The following is a 24,136-nucleotide window of genomic DNA, read 5'->3' as shown; positions in this document are numbered from 1 at the left end:
CAAGTGAGCCTGCATTGTGGGGATGATTGTTTTTGTGCAGAAAGGGACACCTTCTTGCACAAAAACAATCACAAGAGACATATCCCTCTTTCTATGTGTGCTGCAGGACACAGCACACATAGAAAGAGGACAAAAACAGGAAGAAATAAAGATATTTCTCCCTGTTGCATCACATTTTCGCCACCCCTATGGTTGTGTGGAAATCTGACGCATTACCAGACTTGTAAATCTGGGAATGTGGCAAATTCCTTTGGGTTCCATGAATGTTGAGTGGAACACCCCAAGCAACACCCATGGAATTCCCCTTTCACGCAGTGTTATGTGTAAAAGTTGTCCATATACACAAGGACATGAAAAGCCATGCAAGGTGTCTTTTTGTGGCCTTGTAAATATGAGCTGGCACATTGAGCCACCAGAGTGTCAAAAAGAAAGATGCCCTGGTGGCGCAGTGTGCTTGTATGGCTTGTAAATGAGGCCCTCATTTTCATAATGAGATTCTTAGAATGCTGTGTATGGCAATACAAGTGGAATAATGATTGCATTGTTCCTACAGACCAGACATTTCAAGCATTGTGGAAGAGATTAATGGGACACTGACGTCGTGTTTAGCCAAAGTGTGTGGATTCACTTTGAAATAGCCAGATGCCTTGCTTTTGGTACTGAAGAGTTTGCAAAGTATCCCTGACAGAAGAACATGATTGTCGCTGCATTAAATGCTAATGGGACACACCATGAGGCTTCCTACTGTGCATGCAATCTGGCTCGCACATATCACAGATGCCAGGATTCTCGAACGCTGCATAGGACTGACTGATGTAGTATGTTCTGTCTCTCACCAGGTTGGAGCTGCTACTGCTGTTCGGCTTGAAGAATAAAACCATGACCTTAGTCCTGGTGATTGGGTTCTGGCGAAGCAGCACGTTCTGAAATCATGCTTTGAGCTGAGGTGGAAAGAACCCTACCAGTTTATTCTGATCACCAGCACTGCCATGAAATGTGGGATTTGCCTAACTGGGTACATGTTGCCCATATCCAGAGAGTAGAATGCCCCCTCAAAGAGGTGGTGACGCCTGAAGCAATTTTGCAATTCCTGTGCCTGGCTGTCCAGAAGGACTAAAGGATAGGGTTTTGCACCAGAATACCTCAGCTGGCAAAGTTCCTGACATGTCACAGGGAACAGAGGGAGAACCTCAGGAGGAGGTGGAGATAAAACCAGAGTGGGGGGGGCAACCACAGGTGGAGAAAGGTGAAATGGGAGAGCCAGAGAGATGGGTGGCCAAGGAGCAGAGGGAGACTGAATTCTAGTGTATCAGTTGAATGCATACAACTGATTACGAGAAGTCTTCATTGATCAGAAAATTAGAAAGCTTTCTACAGTAGGGGACAAACTAGCAACTGGTACATCTGGCGCTTTGCTAGCAGTAGATACACAATTAGTAGCTCTTAGATCTTGCAAGATTGACTAGCTTTAGCTATATTGCTAGCTGAGAAAGGAGAAGTCTGTAAGGTGTTGAAAGTGCAACATTGCAGTTCTTATATCCCAGATAACAGCAAAGAGATAGAGTGATTCATGAATAACATTTCTGACTTGAAATGGAGGATATAGAAGAAACCAGTGTGTTAGAAACCTTGGAAAAAGAGGTGTCTGCTCCAAATTGCTGACATGGAAGCATTTGGTAATGGAGTTTAGTAGATTTTTAGTAGTTATATGAAGATCTATTTTGATTATTTGTATTTGCTTTATTTGCTTATTTGCTTTATATAAGGGATTTAGATTTTTGAAGACAAGAAAGGGATAGGAAAAAAGAAGGCAGAGGAAGGAGGACATAGAAATAGAAAAGAGGAAGAGTAAGTCTTACAAAGAGATAAGGAGTTACAAACCTCTGCAGGTAGGATGAAGGACTCAGCAGAGTAATAAAGTGTTCCTTGGATTTTTATTTGTGTTTAATGTGGTGGCTATTCTAGTCATCGGAGGGGGAGTTTGGAGAAGTGTAACTTAAAATGTGCACAATTAAACAAATGTATTTGCAAAATGTGACTTACTGTGTAAAATGACATGCACATTATCCACATAATTTGTAGTAGGTGATCCTATTTAGCCATCATAAGCAGCACCTGAGTTAATATGATATTTAATGTAACCTAACCATTTTATTACCATTTTGAATGTCATAGTATACACATTAAGTCTAAGAGGCCTGGACATTTTCTTTCCTTTTGTACCTTACTGTGTTTTCCCAGATGTCTTCTACTAGCTAGTGAATAGTTTATTGATATACGGTAGACGACTGATAGTAAGGTTCTCCTGGGCAGAAGAGGAAGATGCCAGGATGAAAGAGTGATTCATGGGAGGAGCTGACTGTACCTGTCAGCCTGTCAAGTGTTGCCCTGAGAAAGCGTGGATTTTACTAGCTCTCAGGCCCTGGAATAAAATGATTGGCTCAGATGGATGAGAACAAGCGATAATTCTGCAATCTAGTGCTGTGTTGAATAATAATACTGCGTGTTCATTAGACTAGTAAAGGGAATACTTGCTGACTAAGAACTGGGTTGATCCTTCTCGGCTCTGCTGATCTTCACTGCCCAAATGCAAATGCTTAATGCCTAAGAATTCATAGTTTCTCATCTGAGACCTTTATTTTGTTTTCTGAAGTTGACACCTCACCTTATTTGTATGACCAAATGCCTTTTGAGACCAGTACTTGCTTAATTTAGATTAGAGGTTTCCTTCATGGAACACACCTGTTGCATATTCTGTATTTTTTGTAGTTCTTGTTATTGTTCTATATGTCTCATTCTTCTTTCATTTAAACTCATAATAATTATGCTCAAATCTCAATATGTATGAATTAATGACCTAATTTTGACTAACTGTGTTAATAAATCATTTTAAACTTACTTCAATTCTCTGTTGCATCCTCCAGAATTTCATTGGGCTTCATTGTTTATGGAAATGTATGTAAGTGATTGCTCCTAGGTCTCTTGCAACATCAACAAAAAAAGATCCATGCCACCTGTAGTGGGGTTTGTATGATGTTTATACCCAACATTTGAGATTTAAAAATCCCCGCTCCATCAGAAGCCACAGTCATGCCAGGGGAATGCAAACTCTAAAATGGGTTCTCATTTCCCTCTTCTCTGCTCAGTGTGCCCACCTTGACATTTTCTTCCTCATTTGTATCTCACAGACCAAAAACCACTTTGATCTGAGACAGCCTATGGGAGGTAAGACTCTCTTTAGACAGGGGAGGCTTCAAGAGAGAGAGAAAAACAAGAATAGTGCAGGAATGAAGAAAGAAAGTGATCAGAGAGGGAAAAGAAAAAGAGGAAAAAGAGGTGAGAAGAGGAAACAGAGAATGGCTTGCTGGAAAAAGAGAGCTTGTCCAACAAGTAGAGATTGGGGTTGGATTGACGATTTTGCCAGGGCCACTTTGTGTCTAGTACAGGCCTGTCTAGAGAGTACAGATCAGAAAACTCTCAGAAAATAAAGCAAATTAATTTAACACAATATTTCTTGAATTAGTGCATTATTTTCTTCTAGTGCAGCTCATAAACAGAAACTGTCTCCAAGCTGCACTATCTGAAAAGGAAGCACTGCAGGTGCATAAAACAGGTGACTCAGCTCTGTGTTGCACTACCAAAGCCCATCATGATGTGGGCTCAAGACATATATACCATACAAGAAGCTACACTTGGAGCCTCATTACGAGCTCCGCAGCCTGCCAAACTTGTTAGGTCGGAAGACCGCCAGTTCAGTCTTCTGCCCGCTAGCCCTATTATAAGCTTCCCGCTGGACCAGCAGGAAACTAACCGCAACATTGAAATTGGCTTGTAATTGAGCTGACTGCAATGTTACGGTGCATTGGGTGCAACAGCATCCGTCGCGCTTTTCACTGCCTGTAATTCAGGCAGTGAAATGCGCAATGGGCTGCCCATGGAGGCCTCTGCACTGCCCATGCCACTGCCCCTGCACTGCCCATGGCGGAACCGGCATGCAAAGGCTGGCAGACACGGGAGTCATAATCCCCGGACAGCGCTGCCCTGGTGGCTTAAGACCGCCAGCACCGCCAGGCAGTTGGCTTGCAAAAAAGTGGTGGTGCCGGTGGTCACCACGGTCATGATGTGGCTGTAGACTGCCACATTGGCGGTGGACCAACGGCAAAGTGAGTCTGGCGGTCCCAGAACTGCCACACTCGTTATGAGGGCCTTAGTCATACTTTGGAAGTTTTCCCAATTTGTGAGCTGTATAGTACAGCAGGAATACAACGTTAGAACATTTTGGAGACAAGAAAATGTTCTCCTCCTTTGTGCATACCTGAAACAGGCATAATGTTTTGGTTCAAATCCCTACATGTTAGTAGATATAACTTTGCATGAAAAACAGGGTTGGTTGCATGGAAACTCCCATGCACCACCCAGAGGATGCTGCCTTCATGCATAGTATTGCAAAGTAGCATAAATCACTTGTTTGTGTTACTTATAGAAAACTCTTCCACACAAAACATGTTTTGCAGTAGAAAGTGAATCCCTACTGAATGCATTGTGCTGGGTTGTGTCTCTTTTAGTTACTTTGCACATGCTCATTGTTGTTATGTTGTAAATTATAAATATACATGTATAGTTTTTAAGTTGTAATACGACTGTAATGCATTTTTCGCTTAACAGTCTGAGGAACAATGGACACTGCTTAGAGCCGATGCTGCACAGAGATTTACAAAATCTCTGCCAGACTATATATCTACAAAAAGAAGAATACATTTTCCTGATGATAATGTTCCCAGCGGGGCTACGTTTTTATGTTGCCCATCGAAGCCGAATATAAGGAGCTGAGAGCTCAAAAACCTTCCAAGAGTAGATCGTTGAAAGAATGATGAGTTTGGTAAAAAGGAAATTGACATTTACTTCTCCTGAGGGTGCAGTTTCTAGAAGAAAAGTACACATAGTGGAAAAGCATGTCCTCTTTGCATGACATCTACACCTACTCATTTTATTACTCATTGACACGGTATTTTAGAGATGTACATCAATCTCATGCTAGGTGTTTGCGGGCATGTAAGGATTTTTACAGCTCCGTCTCTTTTATATATGTGTTTTTTTCAATTGTAGCATGCCCCTGTGTTCAATATGTTGTTTTACTATTTCTAAAACAAGGCAAATGGCAAATATTGTAGTACATTATTGCCTAGAAAACAAGGCGCATGTTTTTTAAAAAAGTGCCTTGTCCTTGCATCATGCAAAGAGATGCATGGACAATGCAAAGGCTTCATTAATATTTACAAAGCCTAGCATGGTCAGCTACTTGAGCTGCGTTATGTTACATTTCACCTTGGGAGGCGTTGCATAGGTGGAGCGTGTGCATTCCCATGCATCCACCCATGGATTCTGGCATATTCCCAGATTTACAAAAACTTGTAAATCTATGAATGCGTCAAAATGCTATACCTTCCCAATTGAAGCATAACAAGAATAAATATCCTTATTTCTCGTCATTATTTCCATCTCTTTCCATGTGTGCAGTATTCTTCAGCACACATAAAAAGAGGAAAATGCATCTAGAATTATTTTTTGTGCAGGAAGATGTCCCTTCCTGCACAATAAAATTCAGGCCTGTAACTCAGGCACCGTTATACTATGGTACAAATATGTCTGCATTAGCACTAGGATTCACACAATGCGCCAGCACAGGTCAAAAGCAGAACTGCACATTAACTCTGTAATTATGGTACATTTCTGCCCTCTCCCTTTCATGCTACACAGCACACTGTTTGCTTGCTGCCCTGAGTTTTGTGAACATTTAGTAAATGTAACCCAGTGTCAGAATAAAGGACTTTTTTAGTCTCTATACACAACATGCAGCACTGATGTAGGTATTAGATAATTACAATGTTTGCAATGGTTCATAAGACCACTTGGAAAATGCAGAGCTACCTTTGGGTTACACAATGGCCATCCTTTGCTGATAGAAGTAATACCATGCATGATATTTTCCTTCTGATTTCCCTGTTGTTATTCCCTTTCGGCCCTCCTGCCCTCTTTGGCAGTGCCTTTGCTGAACCACTGCATTCATCTTACCACTGCTCCATTCCAAATGGGTGCGATGGGCCCAGTGTTTACTTTGTAAATAGAAATGTACCGGTGCCCAACACCCTCCTCCCAAACATGTGGCTGGTGTAATTAAATGTGCGAACAAGTAATACTGAGGCAGCGTAATCCTGAAGCCATCTCGGGCCTCTTCAGTCCATTTATAGCCACTCCCTGCTCCTTCAGCCCACTCTTGCAGCTTTCTGCTTTCTCCCATTGTGACGGTTTTTCGTTTTTCACTTCCTCTGTCTTTGCCATATGTGTCTTTTGCTCGCAGTAAATGCTTGAGGCAGAAAATAAGCACTGGCCCTCAAAAATAAGTGCTGGTGCCCCACACCGGAAACAACAAGCAATTAGGTCAAATGAAACCTCCCTCATATGCAGAACTTTAGAAGGCATCATGGCATTTTAATGATCCAGAATACAGTGCCTGATATCAAAGAACAAAAAAAGTGTTGTTCTAGCCATCCATTTAAAGCCCACCCCATCTGTGTCTTAAACAGTATTATCTAGTCAATCAGCCATTGATATAGGTTATTAGATTCCTTTTCATCCCACGTAATTTTTTTAGCCTAAGATATGCATTCATATAAGCCTTAGCATAGACAGTGGCGGCTGGTACATTTAGGAGGGAGGGGGTGGGACACACATGCACACTCACACGCACTCACTCATTCATTCCTTCACACACACGCAAGTGCGCACACACACATCCATTCACAGAACTAATGATGAAATATTGCAAACATACATGCATGAAGGCACCAAACATTCATTTTAAAAAACACACACTTACCTTCAGTTCTGCCTCGGAGGTCTCAGGAGAGTTGGGACTGCTGCCTTCCCTCATTGGCTGATGAGGGAAAAGCAGCAGTCCCAACTTTGTCACAGAGTGGAATGGGATCAGTGAGACATCTGACCCCACCCCACTCTGTGAAGAGGAGTCACTGATTGGCACTCTCCCTGGGCGCTTCAGGGCTTTAACCTGAAGTTCCCAGGTCGGAGTCCATGGGTAACGCTCCTCTTCATCATGAAGGGGAGGGCCTCAAGGCACCTTTGCTGAGCTGAGGAGGTCAGGCCCATAGGAGCTGTGACCTCTTCAGCCCAGCAAAGTTTAGCTCAGGCAGCCAGGAGCCTGCACAAATTGCGCAGATCCCGGCTGCCTGATCTGAAAATGATGAGTGTCTGTCAGGCTGACCTTTGCTCAACCTGACAGACACTTTTCTTGAGGGGCAAAAGGTGGAGGAGCATGGCCCCGCAGCCCCAATGGACAGGCTGCGGCTGAGCATAGATAAGACTCCACCATACCTAATTTGATGACCGGGATCTATTCCTTTTTACAAAAATGTGCCCTAATCATCCACTTGGGATCTAATCAATTTGGTGACCTTGCTACAATGAGCAACCGCTCGTGTGGACATGTGATGACATCATACAATCTATTCAATCATTTAAAATGAGACCTTCCATAGACAGTAACTATTTTGAGATGATTGGGTTGGCATACGGTGCATAATAGTGCAAATACCTTTGATGAAGTAAGCATGCTTTAATTCATATTTCCAGATATGCCATCCACCAGGTCCCTTCCAATTCTTACTTCCTCTCATATTTTAAAACTATGGGGGTCATTATGACCACGGCGGTCGGTGGTAACATGGCGGTAAGTACCCCCAACAGGCTGGCGGTACCTACTGCCATATTATGACATTGGCGGTTGGATGAAGCCAACCCGCCAATGTACCACTCTGACCGCCATGGCGGTGACAGCTGCCAGGTTGGAGATATCTATGTCCAGCCCGGCGGCCGTCACTGTGCCACCCAGGGGATTATGACCCTGTCTACCGCCATGGTTTTCGTGGCTTCCTTACCGCCATGAAAACCATGTCAGTAGACACTATCAGTGACAGGGAACTTCTTCCCTGTCACTGATAGGGGTCTCCCCCCTCCTACTCCCTTTCCAGAATCCCCTCCACCACCCCTTCCTCTCCAACCCCCCCCACATTCACGCCCCTCGTTCACACACACACGCTTACATACACCAATACACACATGCATCCACACATGCATACATCCATTCACATACAAATCTGCACACACTTACATACCTACACGCATTCACACAACACAACATACACGCACTCACGCCTCCATGCATAAACACACATTCAAAATGAAACACACACCCGCACACACGCATGCACGCACATTCACACCCCCCCACACATACACAACACCCCCACCCCCTCCCCTGTCAGGGCACCCACTTACCTGTGTTTAGGGGGTCCTCTGGCAGGAGATGGAACAGGGCGCTGCTGCCAGGAGCAGCGTCTGCCAACAGAACACCACCAGGCCTTATTATGGGCCACAATATGGTCTGCGGCGGTCTACTGGCAGGGCGCTGCTGCTGGCAGAAGCGCCACCTTTCCGCCATTTGCGGGCATGGCCTCAGCCAGATTTCCACCATCACAAAGGATTATGGCATGAGCTTTGAGCATATTCAATGTTTTATTGTGTTGATGAGTATGATACGAGACCAGGTTAGTATATAAAAAATTGACAAAAACAACTGCAGATATCTTCCTAAACATTGGTGTTTCCTTGGATGCAGTGAGTATTTGATTACTTATTCACAAACATACATATTAGGAATAGAGATCAACTGTCCTGACGAAAGCCAGGGACTTCAAGGTGTGGGAGCTATTGTAGTTCTGTCACACTCCTGCTTGATCATTTATATTCATACTAGGAACCCAGAAATAAAGTACTTTGTAGGGTACCCCCAGGTAATTTTAATATATTTTTTCTGATCCCTAGCCAAACATTTATAATATATAAGAGCTCTAAGAACATGGTGTACCAGGACTGACAACTTACATGTTATCATCGGAGGACCGCATTACAAGTGTGTAAAGGTTCCCTCCAAAAACGTTGGTGATGTCCTTATCTTGACAAACGTGTATATGATATGAGTGCTCAGCCAAATTCCTTTGTGCAAACATTTCAGTTGAGAGGTTACATGAATGGGGTTTTCCTCTCTCTTTCTTTTATGTGATTGCTGTTACTAGCATACAAAGAGCACTGAGCAGTTGGAGTAGAAGAGACAATGGCCCTCATTCCAACATTGACGGGCGGCGGAGGCCGCCCGTCAATGTTGCGCGTCAGGAATACCGCTCCGCGGTCCAGAGACCGCGGAGGGTATTCCAAGTTTTCCCCTGGGCTGGCGGGCGGCCGCCGAAAGGCCGCCCGCCAGCCCAGGGGAAAACGACCTTCCCACCATGAAGCCGGCTCGTAATCGAGCCGGCGGAGTGGGAAGGTGCGACGGGTGCTACTGCACCCGTCGCGTATTTCACTGTCTGCTATGCAGACAGTGAAATACATTTTGGGGCCCTCTTACGGGGGCCCCTGCAGTGCCCATACCGTTGGCATGGGCACTGCAGGGGCACCCAGGGGCCCCGCGACTCCCCCTCCCGCCATCCGGTTCCCGGCGGGAGAACCGCCAGGAACTGGATGGCGGGAGGGGGAGTCGGAATCCCCAAGCCGGCGCAGCTTGGAGGATTCCTTGGGGGCAGCGGGAAACCGGCGGGAGACCGCCGGTTTCCCTTCTCTGACCGCGGCTAAGCCGCCGTGGTCAGAATGCCCCGCGGGGCACCGCCGGCCTGTCGGCGGTGCCACCGCGTCCCGCGGCCCTGGCGGAAGTAATCCGCCAGGGTCGTAATGACCACCAATGTCTGGAATTACAGTACTGCAGAAACAAGCTGAGAAGGATGATATGCTCTTGTTCATATCTGACATTTCTCTGGAGCTTTTGAAAATGACTTTTAACACTCACTTGGAATTTTAAGAAGCTAACAGAGTTTGTACATCTGGCACTATCAGTTCTGGTAAAACCCTTTATCAATATGGAGATTTTGCAACTTGGAGACCAGAAAATCTATTTTTCAGGCAGATTTTTGCTATGACTCCAAGATCATATCTATGGAAACAGGATGTTCATTTTTGACTCCTTGTATATTTGAAAATGCTGATCATCATTCAGTGCAAATCCAGACGGATCTAGACCTAGATCTAGAGAGATTGTATTATGCTGTGGAGTCATTTGCAATGGACACCTCCCTCCCAGAATCCATGTATTTTGCACTGCCTCCAATGGAATCAAGGGTGGGAGTTGTCCCATCGGTACCAGAAGAAAGAATCAGTTTGAAGACTATTACTAGGATTGAGTGGAAAAAGAAATAAGGACAAAAAGATAAAAGTCCATGTCACTACTTAAACACTCATGATTTCTACCCATTAATGTATCTCACATATTGAAATGTGACACTTATTGGGAATGCTGAGATGCTACTACTTGATTGTTATCCTCCAGATGCTCGGTACATTCTATGTTCAACTGGACTGGTTTGTAGTTGACCAAAGCCATCATTTATTGCTGGTCTATGAATCCTGTTTACCAGATGAGAAGATTATTGATGTTGCTAATAGTTCTGTTGAGGGAGGTTTAACAGGGATCATTTTGGACAACTGGTTCATTTTCCCACTGGCCATTGAATCACATTTAATGATGTGATGGCCATATATGAAACTATGTTTCCAGTCATACCATGATCTAATTCCATTATGCCATATACAGCGACCTATTACCTTGACTCCTACCTGTATTGGCATCTCATTGAAAAAATGGATTTGGCCTTAGATTAGGAGGTCAAATCTAAGGCCTTTGTTTCACCTGTTCAAGGTTTTTCTAAACTGCAGTTCACCCAGAGTCGTCTTTTTGGCTTGATTTTCTTTCTTATGGTTTAATCTTTATTAGCTGTGGGTACTGTTAGCCACTGCACTGATAATTCCTTGAATCCAAACAACCTTCTCTATTGCAATTAACCAGTACCAAATAAATCTCAAAACTATTAACTTTCTACCCACTTCTCTCCCTGTTAGCAATACAAAGGTCAAATTCGCCAATCAAAGTGACCACTGCCGTCAGGAAACTATAGACATGAGGGTGTTGTGATACTGCTTTGAAAGTCCTGTGACCATGGTCTGACGCACTCATTTGTTTTGTTTTTGTGAACCATATAGTGCAAGATTTCACTATCATAGTTGGGTCAGTCTGTGCACCTGCATGAGATAAAGCCAACTTTTCTCTTAAGTTTCTATCTTATTTTTCACTTCTTGACATTATTTTACCCGATAATGTAAGATAAAGCATCTGCGCAGGATCGGAGATGATGTTGTCCTCAAATACTCATGAGACAATGTACCCCTCAGGGGATTAGATAGTCAGCAAATCAAGCAGCATAATCAGAGCCACTAGAATTATGTGACAGGGGAAGGCCAAATTATATAGCAGGGTGAACTAAGGGCCTGATTTAGATGTTGGCGGTCACACTGCCAAGCCGCGTTTGGCACAGACCAGAAGATAGCGTTTGGCGCTGTATAAAGATGTTACAGTTCTGCCGGCAGTCTGAATGGTAGCAGTTTGCTAATGGTGGGAGACAGAGGAAGGAATCTATGGACCTCATACAATGGAGGGCTATGGAAGAGAGGTAAGTGACATAAACACTACCTTAGCCACAGGTGTAGCCCCACACTATACACTACACAACACATCATATTCATACAATTACCCATTGCCATTCCTCACCTCACAATGTGCACATATGGATACAGTTGGCAGGTGTGAATGTACAGTCATTTTGATGCCAATGAATACTGGCACAACAATTACAGTTGTGTATGTGAGTGATATGTGTTGTGTACCAGTGTGTCCCCATGCATGTCTGTCCCACTCATGTCCCCGACATCTGCATGTTACAGTAACAAAACAAATTACTGTGACATGTATGGGGGTCATTCTGACCCTGGCGGTAATTACCGCCATGGCGGAGGTTGGCGGTAGCACCGCCAACAGGCTGGCGGTGCTCCGCCGGGCATTCTGAATGCGGCGGTACAGCCGCGGCCAGAAGCGGAAAGCCGGCGGTGTACCGCCGACTTTCCGCAGCCCATACCGCCATCCTGTTCCTGGCGGTTCACCCGCCAGGAACAGGATGGCGGTATGGGGTGTCGTGGGGACCTTGGGGGCCCCTGCAGTGCCCATGACAATGGCATGGGCACTGCAGGGGCCCCCGTAAGAGGGCCCCACAAAGAATTTCAGTGTCTGCTTCGCAGACACTGAAATTCGTGACGGGTGCAACTGCACCCGTCGCACCTTCCCACTCCGCCGGCTCCATTCTGAGCCGGCTTCCTCGTGGGAAGGGTGTTTCCCGCTGGGCTGGCGGGCGGACTTTCGGCGGTCGCCCGCCAGCCCAGTGGGAAAGCCAGAATGACCGCCGCGGTCTTTCGGCGGGAACCGCTTGGCGGGCGGCGACCGCCATCCGCCGCGGTCAGAATCACCCCCGTATATGTCTTCAGTGGCCCTCACCTCCCATGCAGTGCCCAGCCAACGTATATTGGCAATGCGGCGTCCCTAACTTGTAGTCCATCGACAGGGTGTTGCGTTTTCTCCATAGGACAGTGTCAGCAGGAATGGCAGTCTTGTCTAGTCGCTGACTGGGAGCGGAGGGGAAAACAGGGGAATTTTCAACCTCTTTTCTACCCAATCGCCAAGTGAGGAGTGGAGGTCCATGACCATGAAGGTTTATTAAACAATTCAAGTTCTTTACAGAAAGGAAACTTGTGGTTAGTCTCAAAATCAATCAAAATGCATAATAAATCATATGTAGGTGATTAGTATAAGGCTCAGTGAAATTTAGCAGAGAGTCTACCATAAATTTGAGACCCAGAGACAAATGTTTAAGTCTGAAGCAGGAGATCGATGTGGAAGGGTCTTCTCAAGGAGTCGGGGAAAACTCTCATGCCTCACTTCTGAATTGGGCTTCTAGAGTCTAGTCCGTATGACATCAATATGTTTCAGCCACCCACAATATTGGTAAACACAACAATATTAAACTAAATGATTAATATTTAGTTCTCTCTTGACCTAATGTCAACGGATGTGACAGTACAAATCTAGTTACACACAAAAGAATTACAAGCTTATTGGATTAATGGTAACAGAGCCACAGACAGAAAAGACCATGAACAGTTGCATTTGGTAATGAAAGCTTCTTCTGGAGCTTTTCTAGAAACAGCATGTCCTCATAAAGCTTTTTATGAGTGAACATTTTACTGCATGTAAGAAGATGAAAAATGAAAACACACACTTCATGTCTGTGTTGAAATTCAAGACGGAGTCAGGCCTTGAGTATAGTGTGGTCAATTTAAATAATACATAGTTCTGTATATCACTGTGAAATAATGTTTGCTGCAAAACATTTATGACACTAAGCAGACACAGTTTAAAAATATCTTTTACAAATCCCTCTTCTCATGGTGAATTCATCATTACTATTTGCACTATTCCAGTCTCTAATATCTTCTGCCTCTTGCATCTCAATTCTTCCAAAATCTGCATGTCATTGTAAACACAAGCCTTAATGTTCTCCAAGTCCATGTCAGCTCTCTTTCTCTTTTTCGTTGCTAACACCTACTTTTCAAAATCACAATTTAAACTTATTTTTAAACAAATATTTTCAAGAAATTTAAAAGAATGGGACTGACTGCACATAAACGAATAATACGTGCAGTTAGCATTTTCTGAAGGACCCTCCCACCAATACTATGAAACCACTCATCATTTTGAAAAACCCTTTCCAATTGAACTGAACCATGTATAAACTGATTCCCACACCGTTCTTCTTCAAGAACCTTTATCTCAGGTGAAATATTAGTAATTTTTCAATGTAATTATTAACAACCTTGCTGTTGTCCAGTATAAAAGCACAGCATGGTTGAACCCCCAACACACAACAGACTCTGCCATCCTCTGCATGAAGAATGTTTAGTACAAGGCACTTTGGCATTACTATTGCATGAGTAGCCATTAGCTCCTTATTAACGTGAGTTAATGCACCAGCTGTATTAGTTGCTAAGCGATCCACCAAAATAGACAGCTTTTGAATTTTCTCATAACTCAAAGCCACACCAAAGGAGGAATCAATTCACAAGCACATCCAATAATGCTTATCCAAAACTATGTTTTGGTGTTTAAGGACTTATGTCATTGCTTTCAAACATCTCATCCACATAATGATAAACATACAGAAAGACTAAAGCAAGGTAGCATCTTCCCACCCAGTTACGTGGGAAATCCCTTTCAGGATTGGTTCTTTACATTACACTCACTCTTACTAATGATTTCTACTGGTTCATCATCAGGGTTATCTTACGCACCATAGGCATTACTCCTTTCTTTTCTTGCTCCTCTCTCAGTGTAGGGTGCTTTCCTGAATATCCGAATTTCTCTTCAGCTCCTTCAAGCAAATAATTCAGTCTCTCTCCTGTCATCCCAATTTCCCCTAAATCTCACCTTTCTCTCATTATACTTTTTGATAAATTCACACTCCACATTGCCCAATTTACTGACAAACTTGTTTTTAGTCATATCAGATTTTACATTAGGCTGTGATGTATAATTACTGTCAAATAATTATACATCTAGTTTAAATCTTCAGCTTCTGGAAAAGATTCCAAGGATATGTAGTCTGTGAAGTGCTAGAAATTAACACATTAAAACATTAACAAACACATCCCATGGTATATAATAAGTCTGAGGAAGCTGCAGATAGGACATCCCCTCTAAAATAAAGGTTGTGAAATATGTACAAAAATAACAATTATGGACCTTCATTATGCTTATATAGGAAGACAATACATGTTCTCTTTCAAATTACATATAAACTATCCATATGTGTTAACTTTGAGTCTGCTATACTAATATATGTAGGGATTAATTATTTATTCTTATCTGCATGTGAAGCATAACTAACTGGCAAAATAAAACACAGCAGTTAGCCAACTATAAAATATTGTAATTATAATCAATACAAATATCAGTAAAATTGAGCAGCACCTTTAGTTGCAGCTTGCCACACTAATTTTAAGGTGCAAAATCAAACACTTCAAACATTTTTTTAAAGTTCCGTTTACTTATTTAGCCCAAATATTATAAATTTAAAGTCACTTTTTTATCTTCTCCTGAATATCTGCGTAGAATTCAAAATAGGCTACCTGCGCACACTGTGCAAGTTAAAAAACAAAAACAATCACAATCTCAGAAAGATTCAGTCTAAACAATTTAGGTCAGCAAATTATTCAGTACTAATCTTCTTCATGTTCATTTCTCAAAGTTCATGGAGGTTCTTCAACAATGAATTGGCAATCCTCTTAACTCAATGACTTCCAGATTGTATTCTTCCAGTTCTGTATTGACTGAATAGGATCATTCAAGAGCTGTAAACTTTAGATTTTGCACCCTTACTCATGTTGATCTTTGGATTGCTAGCTATTCAATTTTAATAGCATGAGAATCGTGTTCTCCTTGCTATGATAGAGTCATTTTTTGCAAGGGAACGCCTACCTTGCATCTCATTAAGGCAAGGTAGGTCTCCACTTTCAAAAAATGACTTTAACTCCATAAATTTGGTGCTAGAGGGGTCTAGCACCAAAGTATAAATATGGAGTTAGTTTTGCACCGAATTAGAGTTAAAAAAAATGACACTAATTCGGTGCAAACAGAGTAAAAATATGACCCCTAGTATCTTTATTTCAAAGAATTTATAGACTTACCTACTTATGCCTACTACTAGTGCTGGGTTATAGGTCAACAACCAGGACACTCCAGTCATATCTGTCCTGGGCTTTTCTTTCAGTCTGATTCCAGATATAAGCCTTATCATTGCAGTCTGATTCAAGGCATTTGAATGTGGTGTTTGATGCAGGCCTATGGGGGTGTGACCTATCCAGCCCCAGTGTATTTTTGGGATTGCTTCATGAGCAGGGAATTAGAAAGACTGCTGCCATAGATTGTTGTTGCTGATGGTGTTTGGCCAGCGGATTTTCCTCAGACAGGTATTGATTAAGGTCTGGACTTTGCTGGTGGTGGCCACTGTTGTCCTCCAAGTTTTTGCTCCATAAAGAAGGACTGATTTTACGTTGGTATGAAAAATCCTGATATTGCTTTGCAGTGTTATATGCTTGGAGCTCAAGATCTTCTTTAGCTGAATGAAGGCAGCCCTTCCTTTGCCAATTCTTTCAACAATGTTGACATCTGTGCATCCTTGCTTGTCTCTAACACTGCCCAGGTAGGTGAAAGCCTCAACCTCTTCCAGTGCATCACCTGCAAGAGTAACTGAAGTTGTACTGGCTGTGCTAGCCTTCAGAATCTTGGTTTTTCACCTGTGGATGATGAGGTCAAGTTGTGCTGATGTGGCTGCCACATTGCCAGTTTTTTCTTGCATCTGCAGAAGTGTATGGAAGAGCATGGCCAGGTTGCCTTCAAAGTTGACGTCCTCAAGCTGCATCTAAAGGGGCCATTGGATCCTATTTCTTCTTCTTGCTGTAGATGTCTTCATAGTCCAGTCTATGGCCAACAGGAAGAGTAAAGGTAGGCTCAAACAACCCTGATGGACTTTGGTCTTCACCTGGAAGGTTTCTATGAGTTGTCATCCAGGGACTATCTTGCATGTCATTTCCCCGTAAGAGCTCCTGATGAGCCTTATAAGTTTATCTGGCACAACGTAGTGGTAGAGGAGTTTCCAAATGGTCTCTATCCAAACTGTCAAATGCCTTCTCATCATCAATGAATTTAACAGATGAGGAGTTCCATTAAATCGACTGCTCACTGATGATGTGCTGTGTGCACAATCTGGTCTGTACTGGATCTATCTTTGTGAAAGTCAGCTTGCTGGTCTCGCAACTGAGTGTTGACTTGTTTCTTCATTCTGCTTAGTTTGTGGAGTGAAGATTGCAAATCTACACTGACAGTCAGTATGGTTATAGAGTGGTCTACATTTGCAACAATTGTGTTTGCAAAGGGGATTTATGACATCTAATAGAGCCGCAATCCACAATAGAGTCCTACACACATTGGTCATAATGCTAGGATTAGAGTCTTCAATAAATGCTGGTATAATCCACATGTTTGAGAAGTTGGAAGATTCTCATGCTGTAAATGCAATCTTTTGGCAAGATGAATGTAATAGTTGTGAGGACTGAACTTAACCATTGGCCCAGTCTTGAATGGAGCTGCCAGGCTCCATTGCAAACACTCTAAAAAAAGGCACTTCGTGTTTGACATTATGGGGGTCATTCTGACCCTGGCGGCCGGTGGCGGACGGGAGCACCGCCAACAGGCTGGCGTTGCTCCCACGAGCATTCTGACCGCGGCGGTTCAGCCGCGGTCAGAAGCGGCAAGTCGGCGGGCTCCCGCCGACTTACCGCTGCTCGGGGGAATCCTTCATGGCGGCGGAGCGCGCTCCGCCGCCATGAGGATTCTGACCCCCCCTACCGCCATCCTGTTCATGGCGGGAAAGCCGCCATGAACAGGATGGCGGTAGGGGGGGTCGCGGGGCCCCTGGGGGCCCCTGCCGTGCCCATGCCAATGGCATGGGCACGGCAGGGGCCCCCGTAAGAGGGCCCCGCAAAGTATTTCAGTGTCTGCCTTGCAGACACTGAAATACGCGACGGGTGCCACTGCACCCGTCGCACCTTCCCACTCCGCCGGCTCGATTACGAGCCGGCATCCTCGTGGGAAGGGAGTTTTTCCCTGGGCTGGCGGGCGGTCTTTTGGAGACCGCCCGCCAGCCCAGGGAAAAACTCATAATACCCTCCGCGGTCTTCTGACCGCGGAGCGGTATAATGGGGGCGGAATTCTGGCGGGCGGCCTCCGCCGCCCGCCAGAATCAGAATCACCCCCTATGACCGGCCATGTACTGACCAATCTCTGGCAACTGTTAAATCCAAGGGAGAGGGATTACATATTTGCCTCCTGGATCCATGGGACATGCTTCCATATTGACATTTCAGGTCTCTACAGCTTTAAATTAGATTTTATCAGCCTCATTCATTCTGGGAGAGCTTTCTGACCATAATGTAGATTCATTCTTACTGGCTATAAGCCTGCTGCTATGGGGCTATGAACACTTCTAAATAGAAATTGTCTAAAGATAAACAACATATATAAATGGAAAACAATGATGAATCTTTTGATTCTGTCCAAAGTTTATAAGCAACGTGTATAGCCTATTTTTGAGCCACAATGATGAGAAAAAATGCATGAATGGAAAATATCTCATTGAATGGTTGTGCTTCAGCTGACATTTTCATGTAATTCAGTGCCATCATCAGAGACTTTGACATCCCGTATTAGGGACATATATGATTGGAACACTTTGCACACCACTTTAGTGAAACAAGCTCTCTTCAGTTTCAGACAGTGCATTTAGGAGTATAAAGAGACAGCAGGTAGGCAATACTTGTTGCACAATTGTAGAAAATGAATGTCTTTGTGCCATCCCTACCATTAGAAATTACATCATTGATCATAGTTTGCTTCCTTTTTTACATACTTTACATCTCAGATCAATGAGACAGATTTCCTATAATACCCAGATGCCCCTACGTTTCCTAATGCATACAAGAACACCCTAGATATGGATGTCTCTGAAGAAGAGATTTCTAAAGCAATTAATGATGTATCTTCAGGCAGGACATCAGGTGATGACAATCCCTTGATATAATGGACCTACATGCATACTTTAGTGTTGAAGGGTCTTGTCCCAAATTTCCAAACACTGAGGGGAGAAGGGCAAGGCTGTCTCTTCTCACCCTATTTGTTCTTATGGGTTTTAGAGCTAATGGATGTGACAGTCCACTGAAACTAAGAATCAAGGCATCCCCACATTGATAGCTAAGCAAAAGGCATTGACCATTGTTGATGATATTCTAATGACATAATCAAACCCTGGAATCTCCATCCTGATGTTAATGTGTTTAATAATGTTTCTCTCATGTTTTTCTGGTTGCAGGATCAAAAGTTCTAAAGGTAAGGCATTGAAGTTAACTAAGTGCTCAACAAGAACCTTTATGTGAAGAGTGTCTTTCCAATGGATGTCCCCTGTTTTGCAATACCAAGCAATACATAGAAATAGTGGCTTGGAGAATATGGTCCAGGATAATGTATCCTACTTGATAGAGAAAAAATTATGTGAATTTTCAGTGCAGTTCAAGTTGCAGTTGTCCATTTGATGGACAATTCAAATCATTGAAATATTTGTTACCACTAGATTTAGCCATGTTTTCAAATGTTATCACAGAAGGTTTTAGTTGATCAGCAGCAGAGCATCCAAGTTCAAAAGCAAGGGCCGTATTTATACTTTTTGGCGCACAACTGCGCCAACGCAGTTGTGCGTCAAAAAATTTAACGCTGGCTAACACCATTCCAAAGCGCCATGCGGGCGCCTTATTTATGGAATGACGTTAGCCGGCGGAGCTGACTGGTGTGCGTCAAAAAAAATGACCCACACCAGGCAGCGCCGGCGTAGGGGAAAATGGAGCTTGGGCGTCAAAGAATGGGGCAAGTCTGTCTGAGGCAAAAAATCTGCCTCAACCCGATTAGCGCCAAATTTTTTTGACTCCCACCCTCCATTGACATGACTCCTGTCTTAGCAAAGACAGGAGTCATGCCCCCTTGCCCAATGGCCATGCCCAGGGGACTTTTGTCCCCTGGGCATGGCCATTGGGCATAGTGGCATGTAGGGGGGCACAAATCAGGCCCCCCTATGCCACAAAAAAATAAAAATAAAAATACTTACCTGAACTTACCTTAAGTTCCCTGGGATGGGTCCCTCCATCCTTGGGCATCCTGCTGGGGTGGGCAAGGGTGGCAGGGGGTGTCCCTGGGGGCATGGGAGGGCACCTCTGGGCTCCTTCCGAGCCCACAGGTCCCTTAACGCCTGCCCTGACCAGGCGTTAAGAAATGACGCAAAAGCGGCTGGACGTCATTTTTTTTGACCCGCCCACTCCCGGGCGTCATTTTTGAACGGGAGTATAAATACGGCGCACATGCCTCGGAGTCATTTTTTAGACGGGAACGCCTACCTTGCATATCATTAACGCAAGGAAGGTTGTCCACGCTAAAAAATGACGCAAACTCCAAGATCTTTGGCGCTAGACGGGTCTAACGCCAAAGTATAAATATGGAGTTCGTTTTGCATCGGATTTGCGTTAAAAAAAAACGACGCAAATCCGGCGCAAACAGAGTATAAATATGCCCCCAAGGCTTTATGGTGGAGGCCTCAATCCTCAGTTGAATTCATAGATCTTACATGCAATAATTTCTGTTGAAGATATCAATTTTCTGCATACTCAATCATAGTGTCTCACACATCAATTGATCCCTGCACTCTACATGCCACCATCCATCAGAGAAACTGCCATGGGTGTGCTCGGAGAGAGGCATTCTTTACTGTATTGTAGCTTGGATATCAATGACAAAACATATTAGTAATGGTCCATTACAAAGCGATTTACTGCTGCTCATTTCTTTCAGCTTAAACAAAGCCCTGTTATCAGCATGATGCTTATTTTGGCCAGAGCCTGGTGCCCCCCTGGAATTATTCGAGGCCCCCCTAGTGGGGCCCGCCCCCCAGTTTAAAGACCCCTGGTCTAGATGGATAGGGCACTTAATGCCCACAGGTGCAAACAGGGTAAGCTTAAGTTTACATTTGTCATTGAGCAATCAGCTGGAGAACTTACTACTACTAACCGAAATGAGGGCTTGTTATGTTATGTGTTTTTACTTTTGCAGAAAAACATCCTTTTTCCATTTTTTGGCTTCTTAATTCTTTATTGTGTCAGGAGAAAACTGATGCCTGTGACTGTGGATCTTGTCAATGGAGGGTGAGACATTCAACAATTTGATGGCATGAGGAAGTGTGGTTGATGTGGCTTTGTAAATCCTCATAACATAAAGTACTGTGGATGCAGACACATGGAGTGAATCTGATATCTGTGATATGAAACTCAAACAAGCATTTGAGTATGCGGGTGATAAGTAAGGATTTATAATAATAGACTACTTTAATAGGCAGCAATAGTTGAGGCTGTATCACAACATGCCCATGCATTCTAGAGTTCTTATATTGAATTCCAGCTGTGCAATAAATAAGTACTTCCATATAATCACTATGTCATACAATGGCTGTGGGAAATAATTAAGAAAAATCAGCTGAAAATCCAGGAATGGTGACACCACAGCTCAAACGTAATGCCTTTTTACTATACAGCAGCAATACATATTCTTTGGAGGTCTGTGTAATACCCCACATCTCTGCTCAACATCTAACTTTGATTTAGTTCAGAAATCACTAGAGTAGTTGGTTATTCAGCACACCGTTAATTAAGGCTTCTTCTTCCTCAAGAGCAAGGGTGGGCAACTGCACAATTTTTACAGCAGAATTTCATTCAATTCTCAGATGCTCTGTGAAATTATTCTTTTAGAGCAAAATGTGGCTAGCTGGTTTTCACTTGACGTTTTGAACACAAGTGTGCGCTTCAATTAAAAGAATGAGTCTCATTCATGCAAACTATGTGAAATAGTGTATTGTGAAATTTCAAGTAATTTCAGGAATTTTGTGGAACATGAAATGAGGGACTTGTGCAAATTACACAAGATTAAGTACATTTTCTCCCATGAGAAGTGAGCACAGAAAAGCATATAGGGTTGAAGGTTCCTAATGCTGTGTTCATATCAATGGCAACTATGTAGTTATTTTATTATGGAGACTCAGGCCCTCATTACGAGTTTGGTGGTCCCTGGATCGCCAAGCCGGGGGTGGCGGTTGCACTGACGCGGATTCAGCAGAGAGGACTGCCAAATTATGACCATGGTGGTTTTCCCACTGGAACACAGACAATACACTGCAAGTACCACCAGTACTGCCAGTGCGTGATCATCGTGGACCGAGGTAGGCATCTCAAGGCTGGCGGGATGCATGTTTCTGCCAACTGTATTAAGAGATTGAAAACCACCAGGATTTCCAGAGCTGTCGCACTGCCACCAAAACCCTGGTGGAAACGAAGAGTAGAGAAGGGAACACTCACCTTCAGAAACACAGACACGTATCTGCAGCCGCCATGGAACGCAAGCTTGAAGTCTTCCCAATGCTCCTGCTGGCCATAAAACTCCAGAACCAGTGACGGTGGCAAAGACATACATAAGTACACCTGCTTAGCACACACTGGAGGTAAGGTCATTAGTACACACTCATACACAACACACACACCCAGCACGGATACCGACAACACACACTCATGCAAACACCAGTACCAACACACACACACACCTACATACACACACACACTCACAAACATTACACACCATGGCCAACATACACGTGCCATACACGAACCACACCTCACACAATCACACCACCATCACCTTCAAAACATACATACACAACACCACAGAGTCACACGACTACACATACATGTGGAAGGAAAAGCAGGACAAGTTTGTTAATCTCGACACCAATGGTGCTGTGGTGCGGATGTATTCAACATCATTAAAAATAGGTAAAAATATTTACTATTTTCAACACAGGCCTACTGGCCAGTCCAAATCCTGGTAGTGCCCCAGTAACACTGGGAAGGGGTAAAGGCCCCAAATTGACTCCTGACTGCAAAGTGACCTCCACATGGCAGGGGCATCAATGGGGCAGGCAGGCACCTCAGGGGTGAGGGGACAGGTGGAGGTGGGGGCTTAGGTTTTGTCAGGGCCCTTAGGTTTGAATTTTAGCTTTGGCAGGGGTTTGGGTTTGTTTTCTTATTTCTGGGGAGGGGCTCTGGACTTTGACTTGGGATGGGTGACCTTGGGTTGGGGGGCTCAGATGTTGCAGGGGGAAGGGCAGTGCAAGGAGGGGCATGGGAGGGCTGGAAGGTAGAAGTACTGGGCTTAGGGAGGGAAACAGAGTGCTTGGGGGAAGTATGGGTTAGGACAGTGGGAGGGAACAGGGAAAACTCTCTGAGGAATAGTTGGTCGTGGGAAAAGGGTTTGGGAGTGGAGGGGGAGCAAATGGTTGTTTGTTGTGTCTTTGGATGTGCCTAGGGTGCAGGTGCCAGGGTGGAAGTCATGTGTGTGCTAGGTGTGTGTTGAGTGGGTGACTGTAGGCATTTAGGTGTATTGGGAGGAGGGGGAGGAGATGCAGGGAGAAGCCAAGGTAGATGTGTGTGTCTGTTGGGGTGGTGTCTGCAGCGAAGGTAGATGTGCTGCATGTGGGGGTGTTGGTAGTCACGTTTATTATACATGTGGTGAATGGGGTGGATGTATGCGGGTCTGCTGATGTGGTGACAGTAGATAAGGATGACTTGTGGCTGGATCTGGGACTGTTGGTGTGCTGATTGCCGGTGTGAGTGGTGAGGTGTCTTTGAGGGATGAGGTGGTGGGGGAGTCAGTGGAGGGTGTGGATGTTGTTGTGTCTGCATGTGTATGTTGACTGTGTGCATGCGAGTGGTGGGTCTTTTGGTGCCTGTGTTTGTCTTTGTGAACCGTGTCTGTTGTTGTGGATAAATGCTGGTCTGACTGTGTGCTTTGGATGGGTGTGGGAGAAGGGTGTGGGATTGGAAACAGGTGGCTGGAGGGTAAATAGCGAATGAAGGGACACTGGCTATCATCAATGAGGAGGCCAGAGCCTGAAATTATTTCTGCAGGCCAGCAGGGCACCGTGAATACCTTCAAGGTAGGCATTAATTAGTTGCATTTGTTGAGCCATGCCCTTGATGTCATACACGATGGTTGAGTGTCCCACAGAGATGGTCCTCAGGAAGTCAATAACCACCTCATTGAGGGCGGCAGGGCTGACCGGGGCAGGAGCAGAGGTACCTGCAGTGAAGGAGGCACCCACCCTCTTGGGTGAGTGGGCATAGGCAACTGGGTGGGAAGCTGCATGTTGGGCAGTGCTGGTAAGGGGGGTGGTGGACAAGGGAGAATCCGGGCTGGTCCCAGATGGGTTCACCACCACTAGGGAGTGTCCATCGGAGGAGGAATACGAAGAGGTTTTAGTTGAACTGGTCTCCCCTGTGGCATTCCCCTCGCCCTCCATCCCACTGTTCCCCTGTGCTCTGCTGTTCTCAACCTCCTGGATCCCATGAACTGTAGCTTCCCCACTCGTTTGATGAT

The sequence above is a fragment of the Pleurodeles waltl genome, chromosome 3_1, assembly GCF_031143425.1.
Source record: "Pleurodeles waltl isolate 20211129_DDA chromosome 3_1, aPleWal1.hap1.20221129, whole genome shotgun sequence".
Lineage (NCBI taxonomy): Eukaryota > Metazoa > Chordata > Amphibia > Caudata > Salamandridae > Pleurodeles > Pleurodeles waltl.
The sequence above is the reverse complement of the archived record's forward strand: the minus strand, read 5'-3'. Positions refer to the sequence as shown.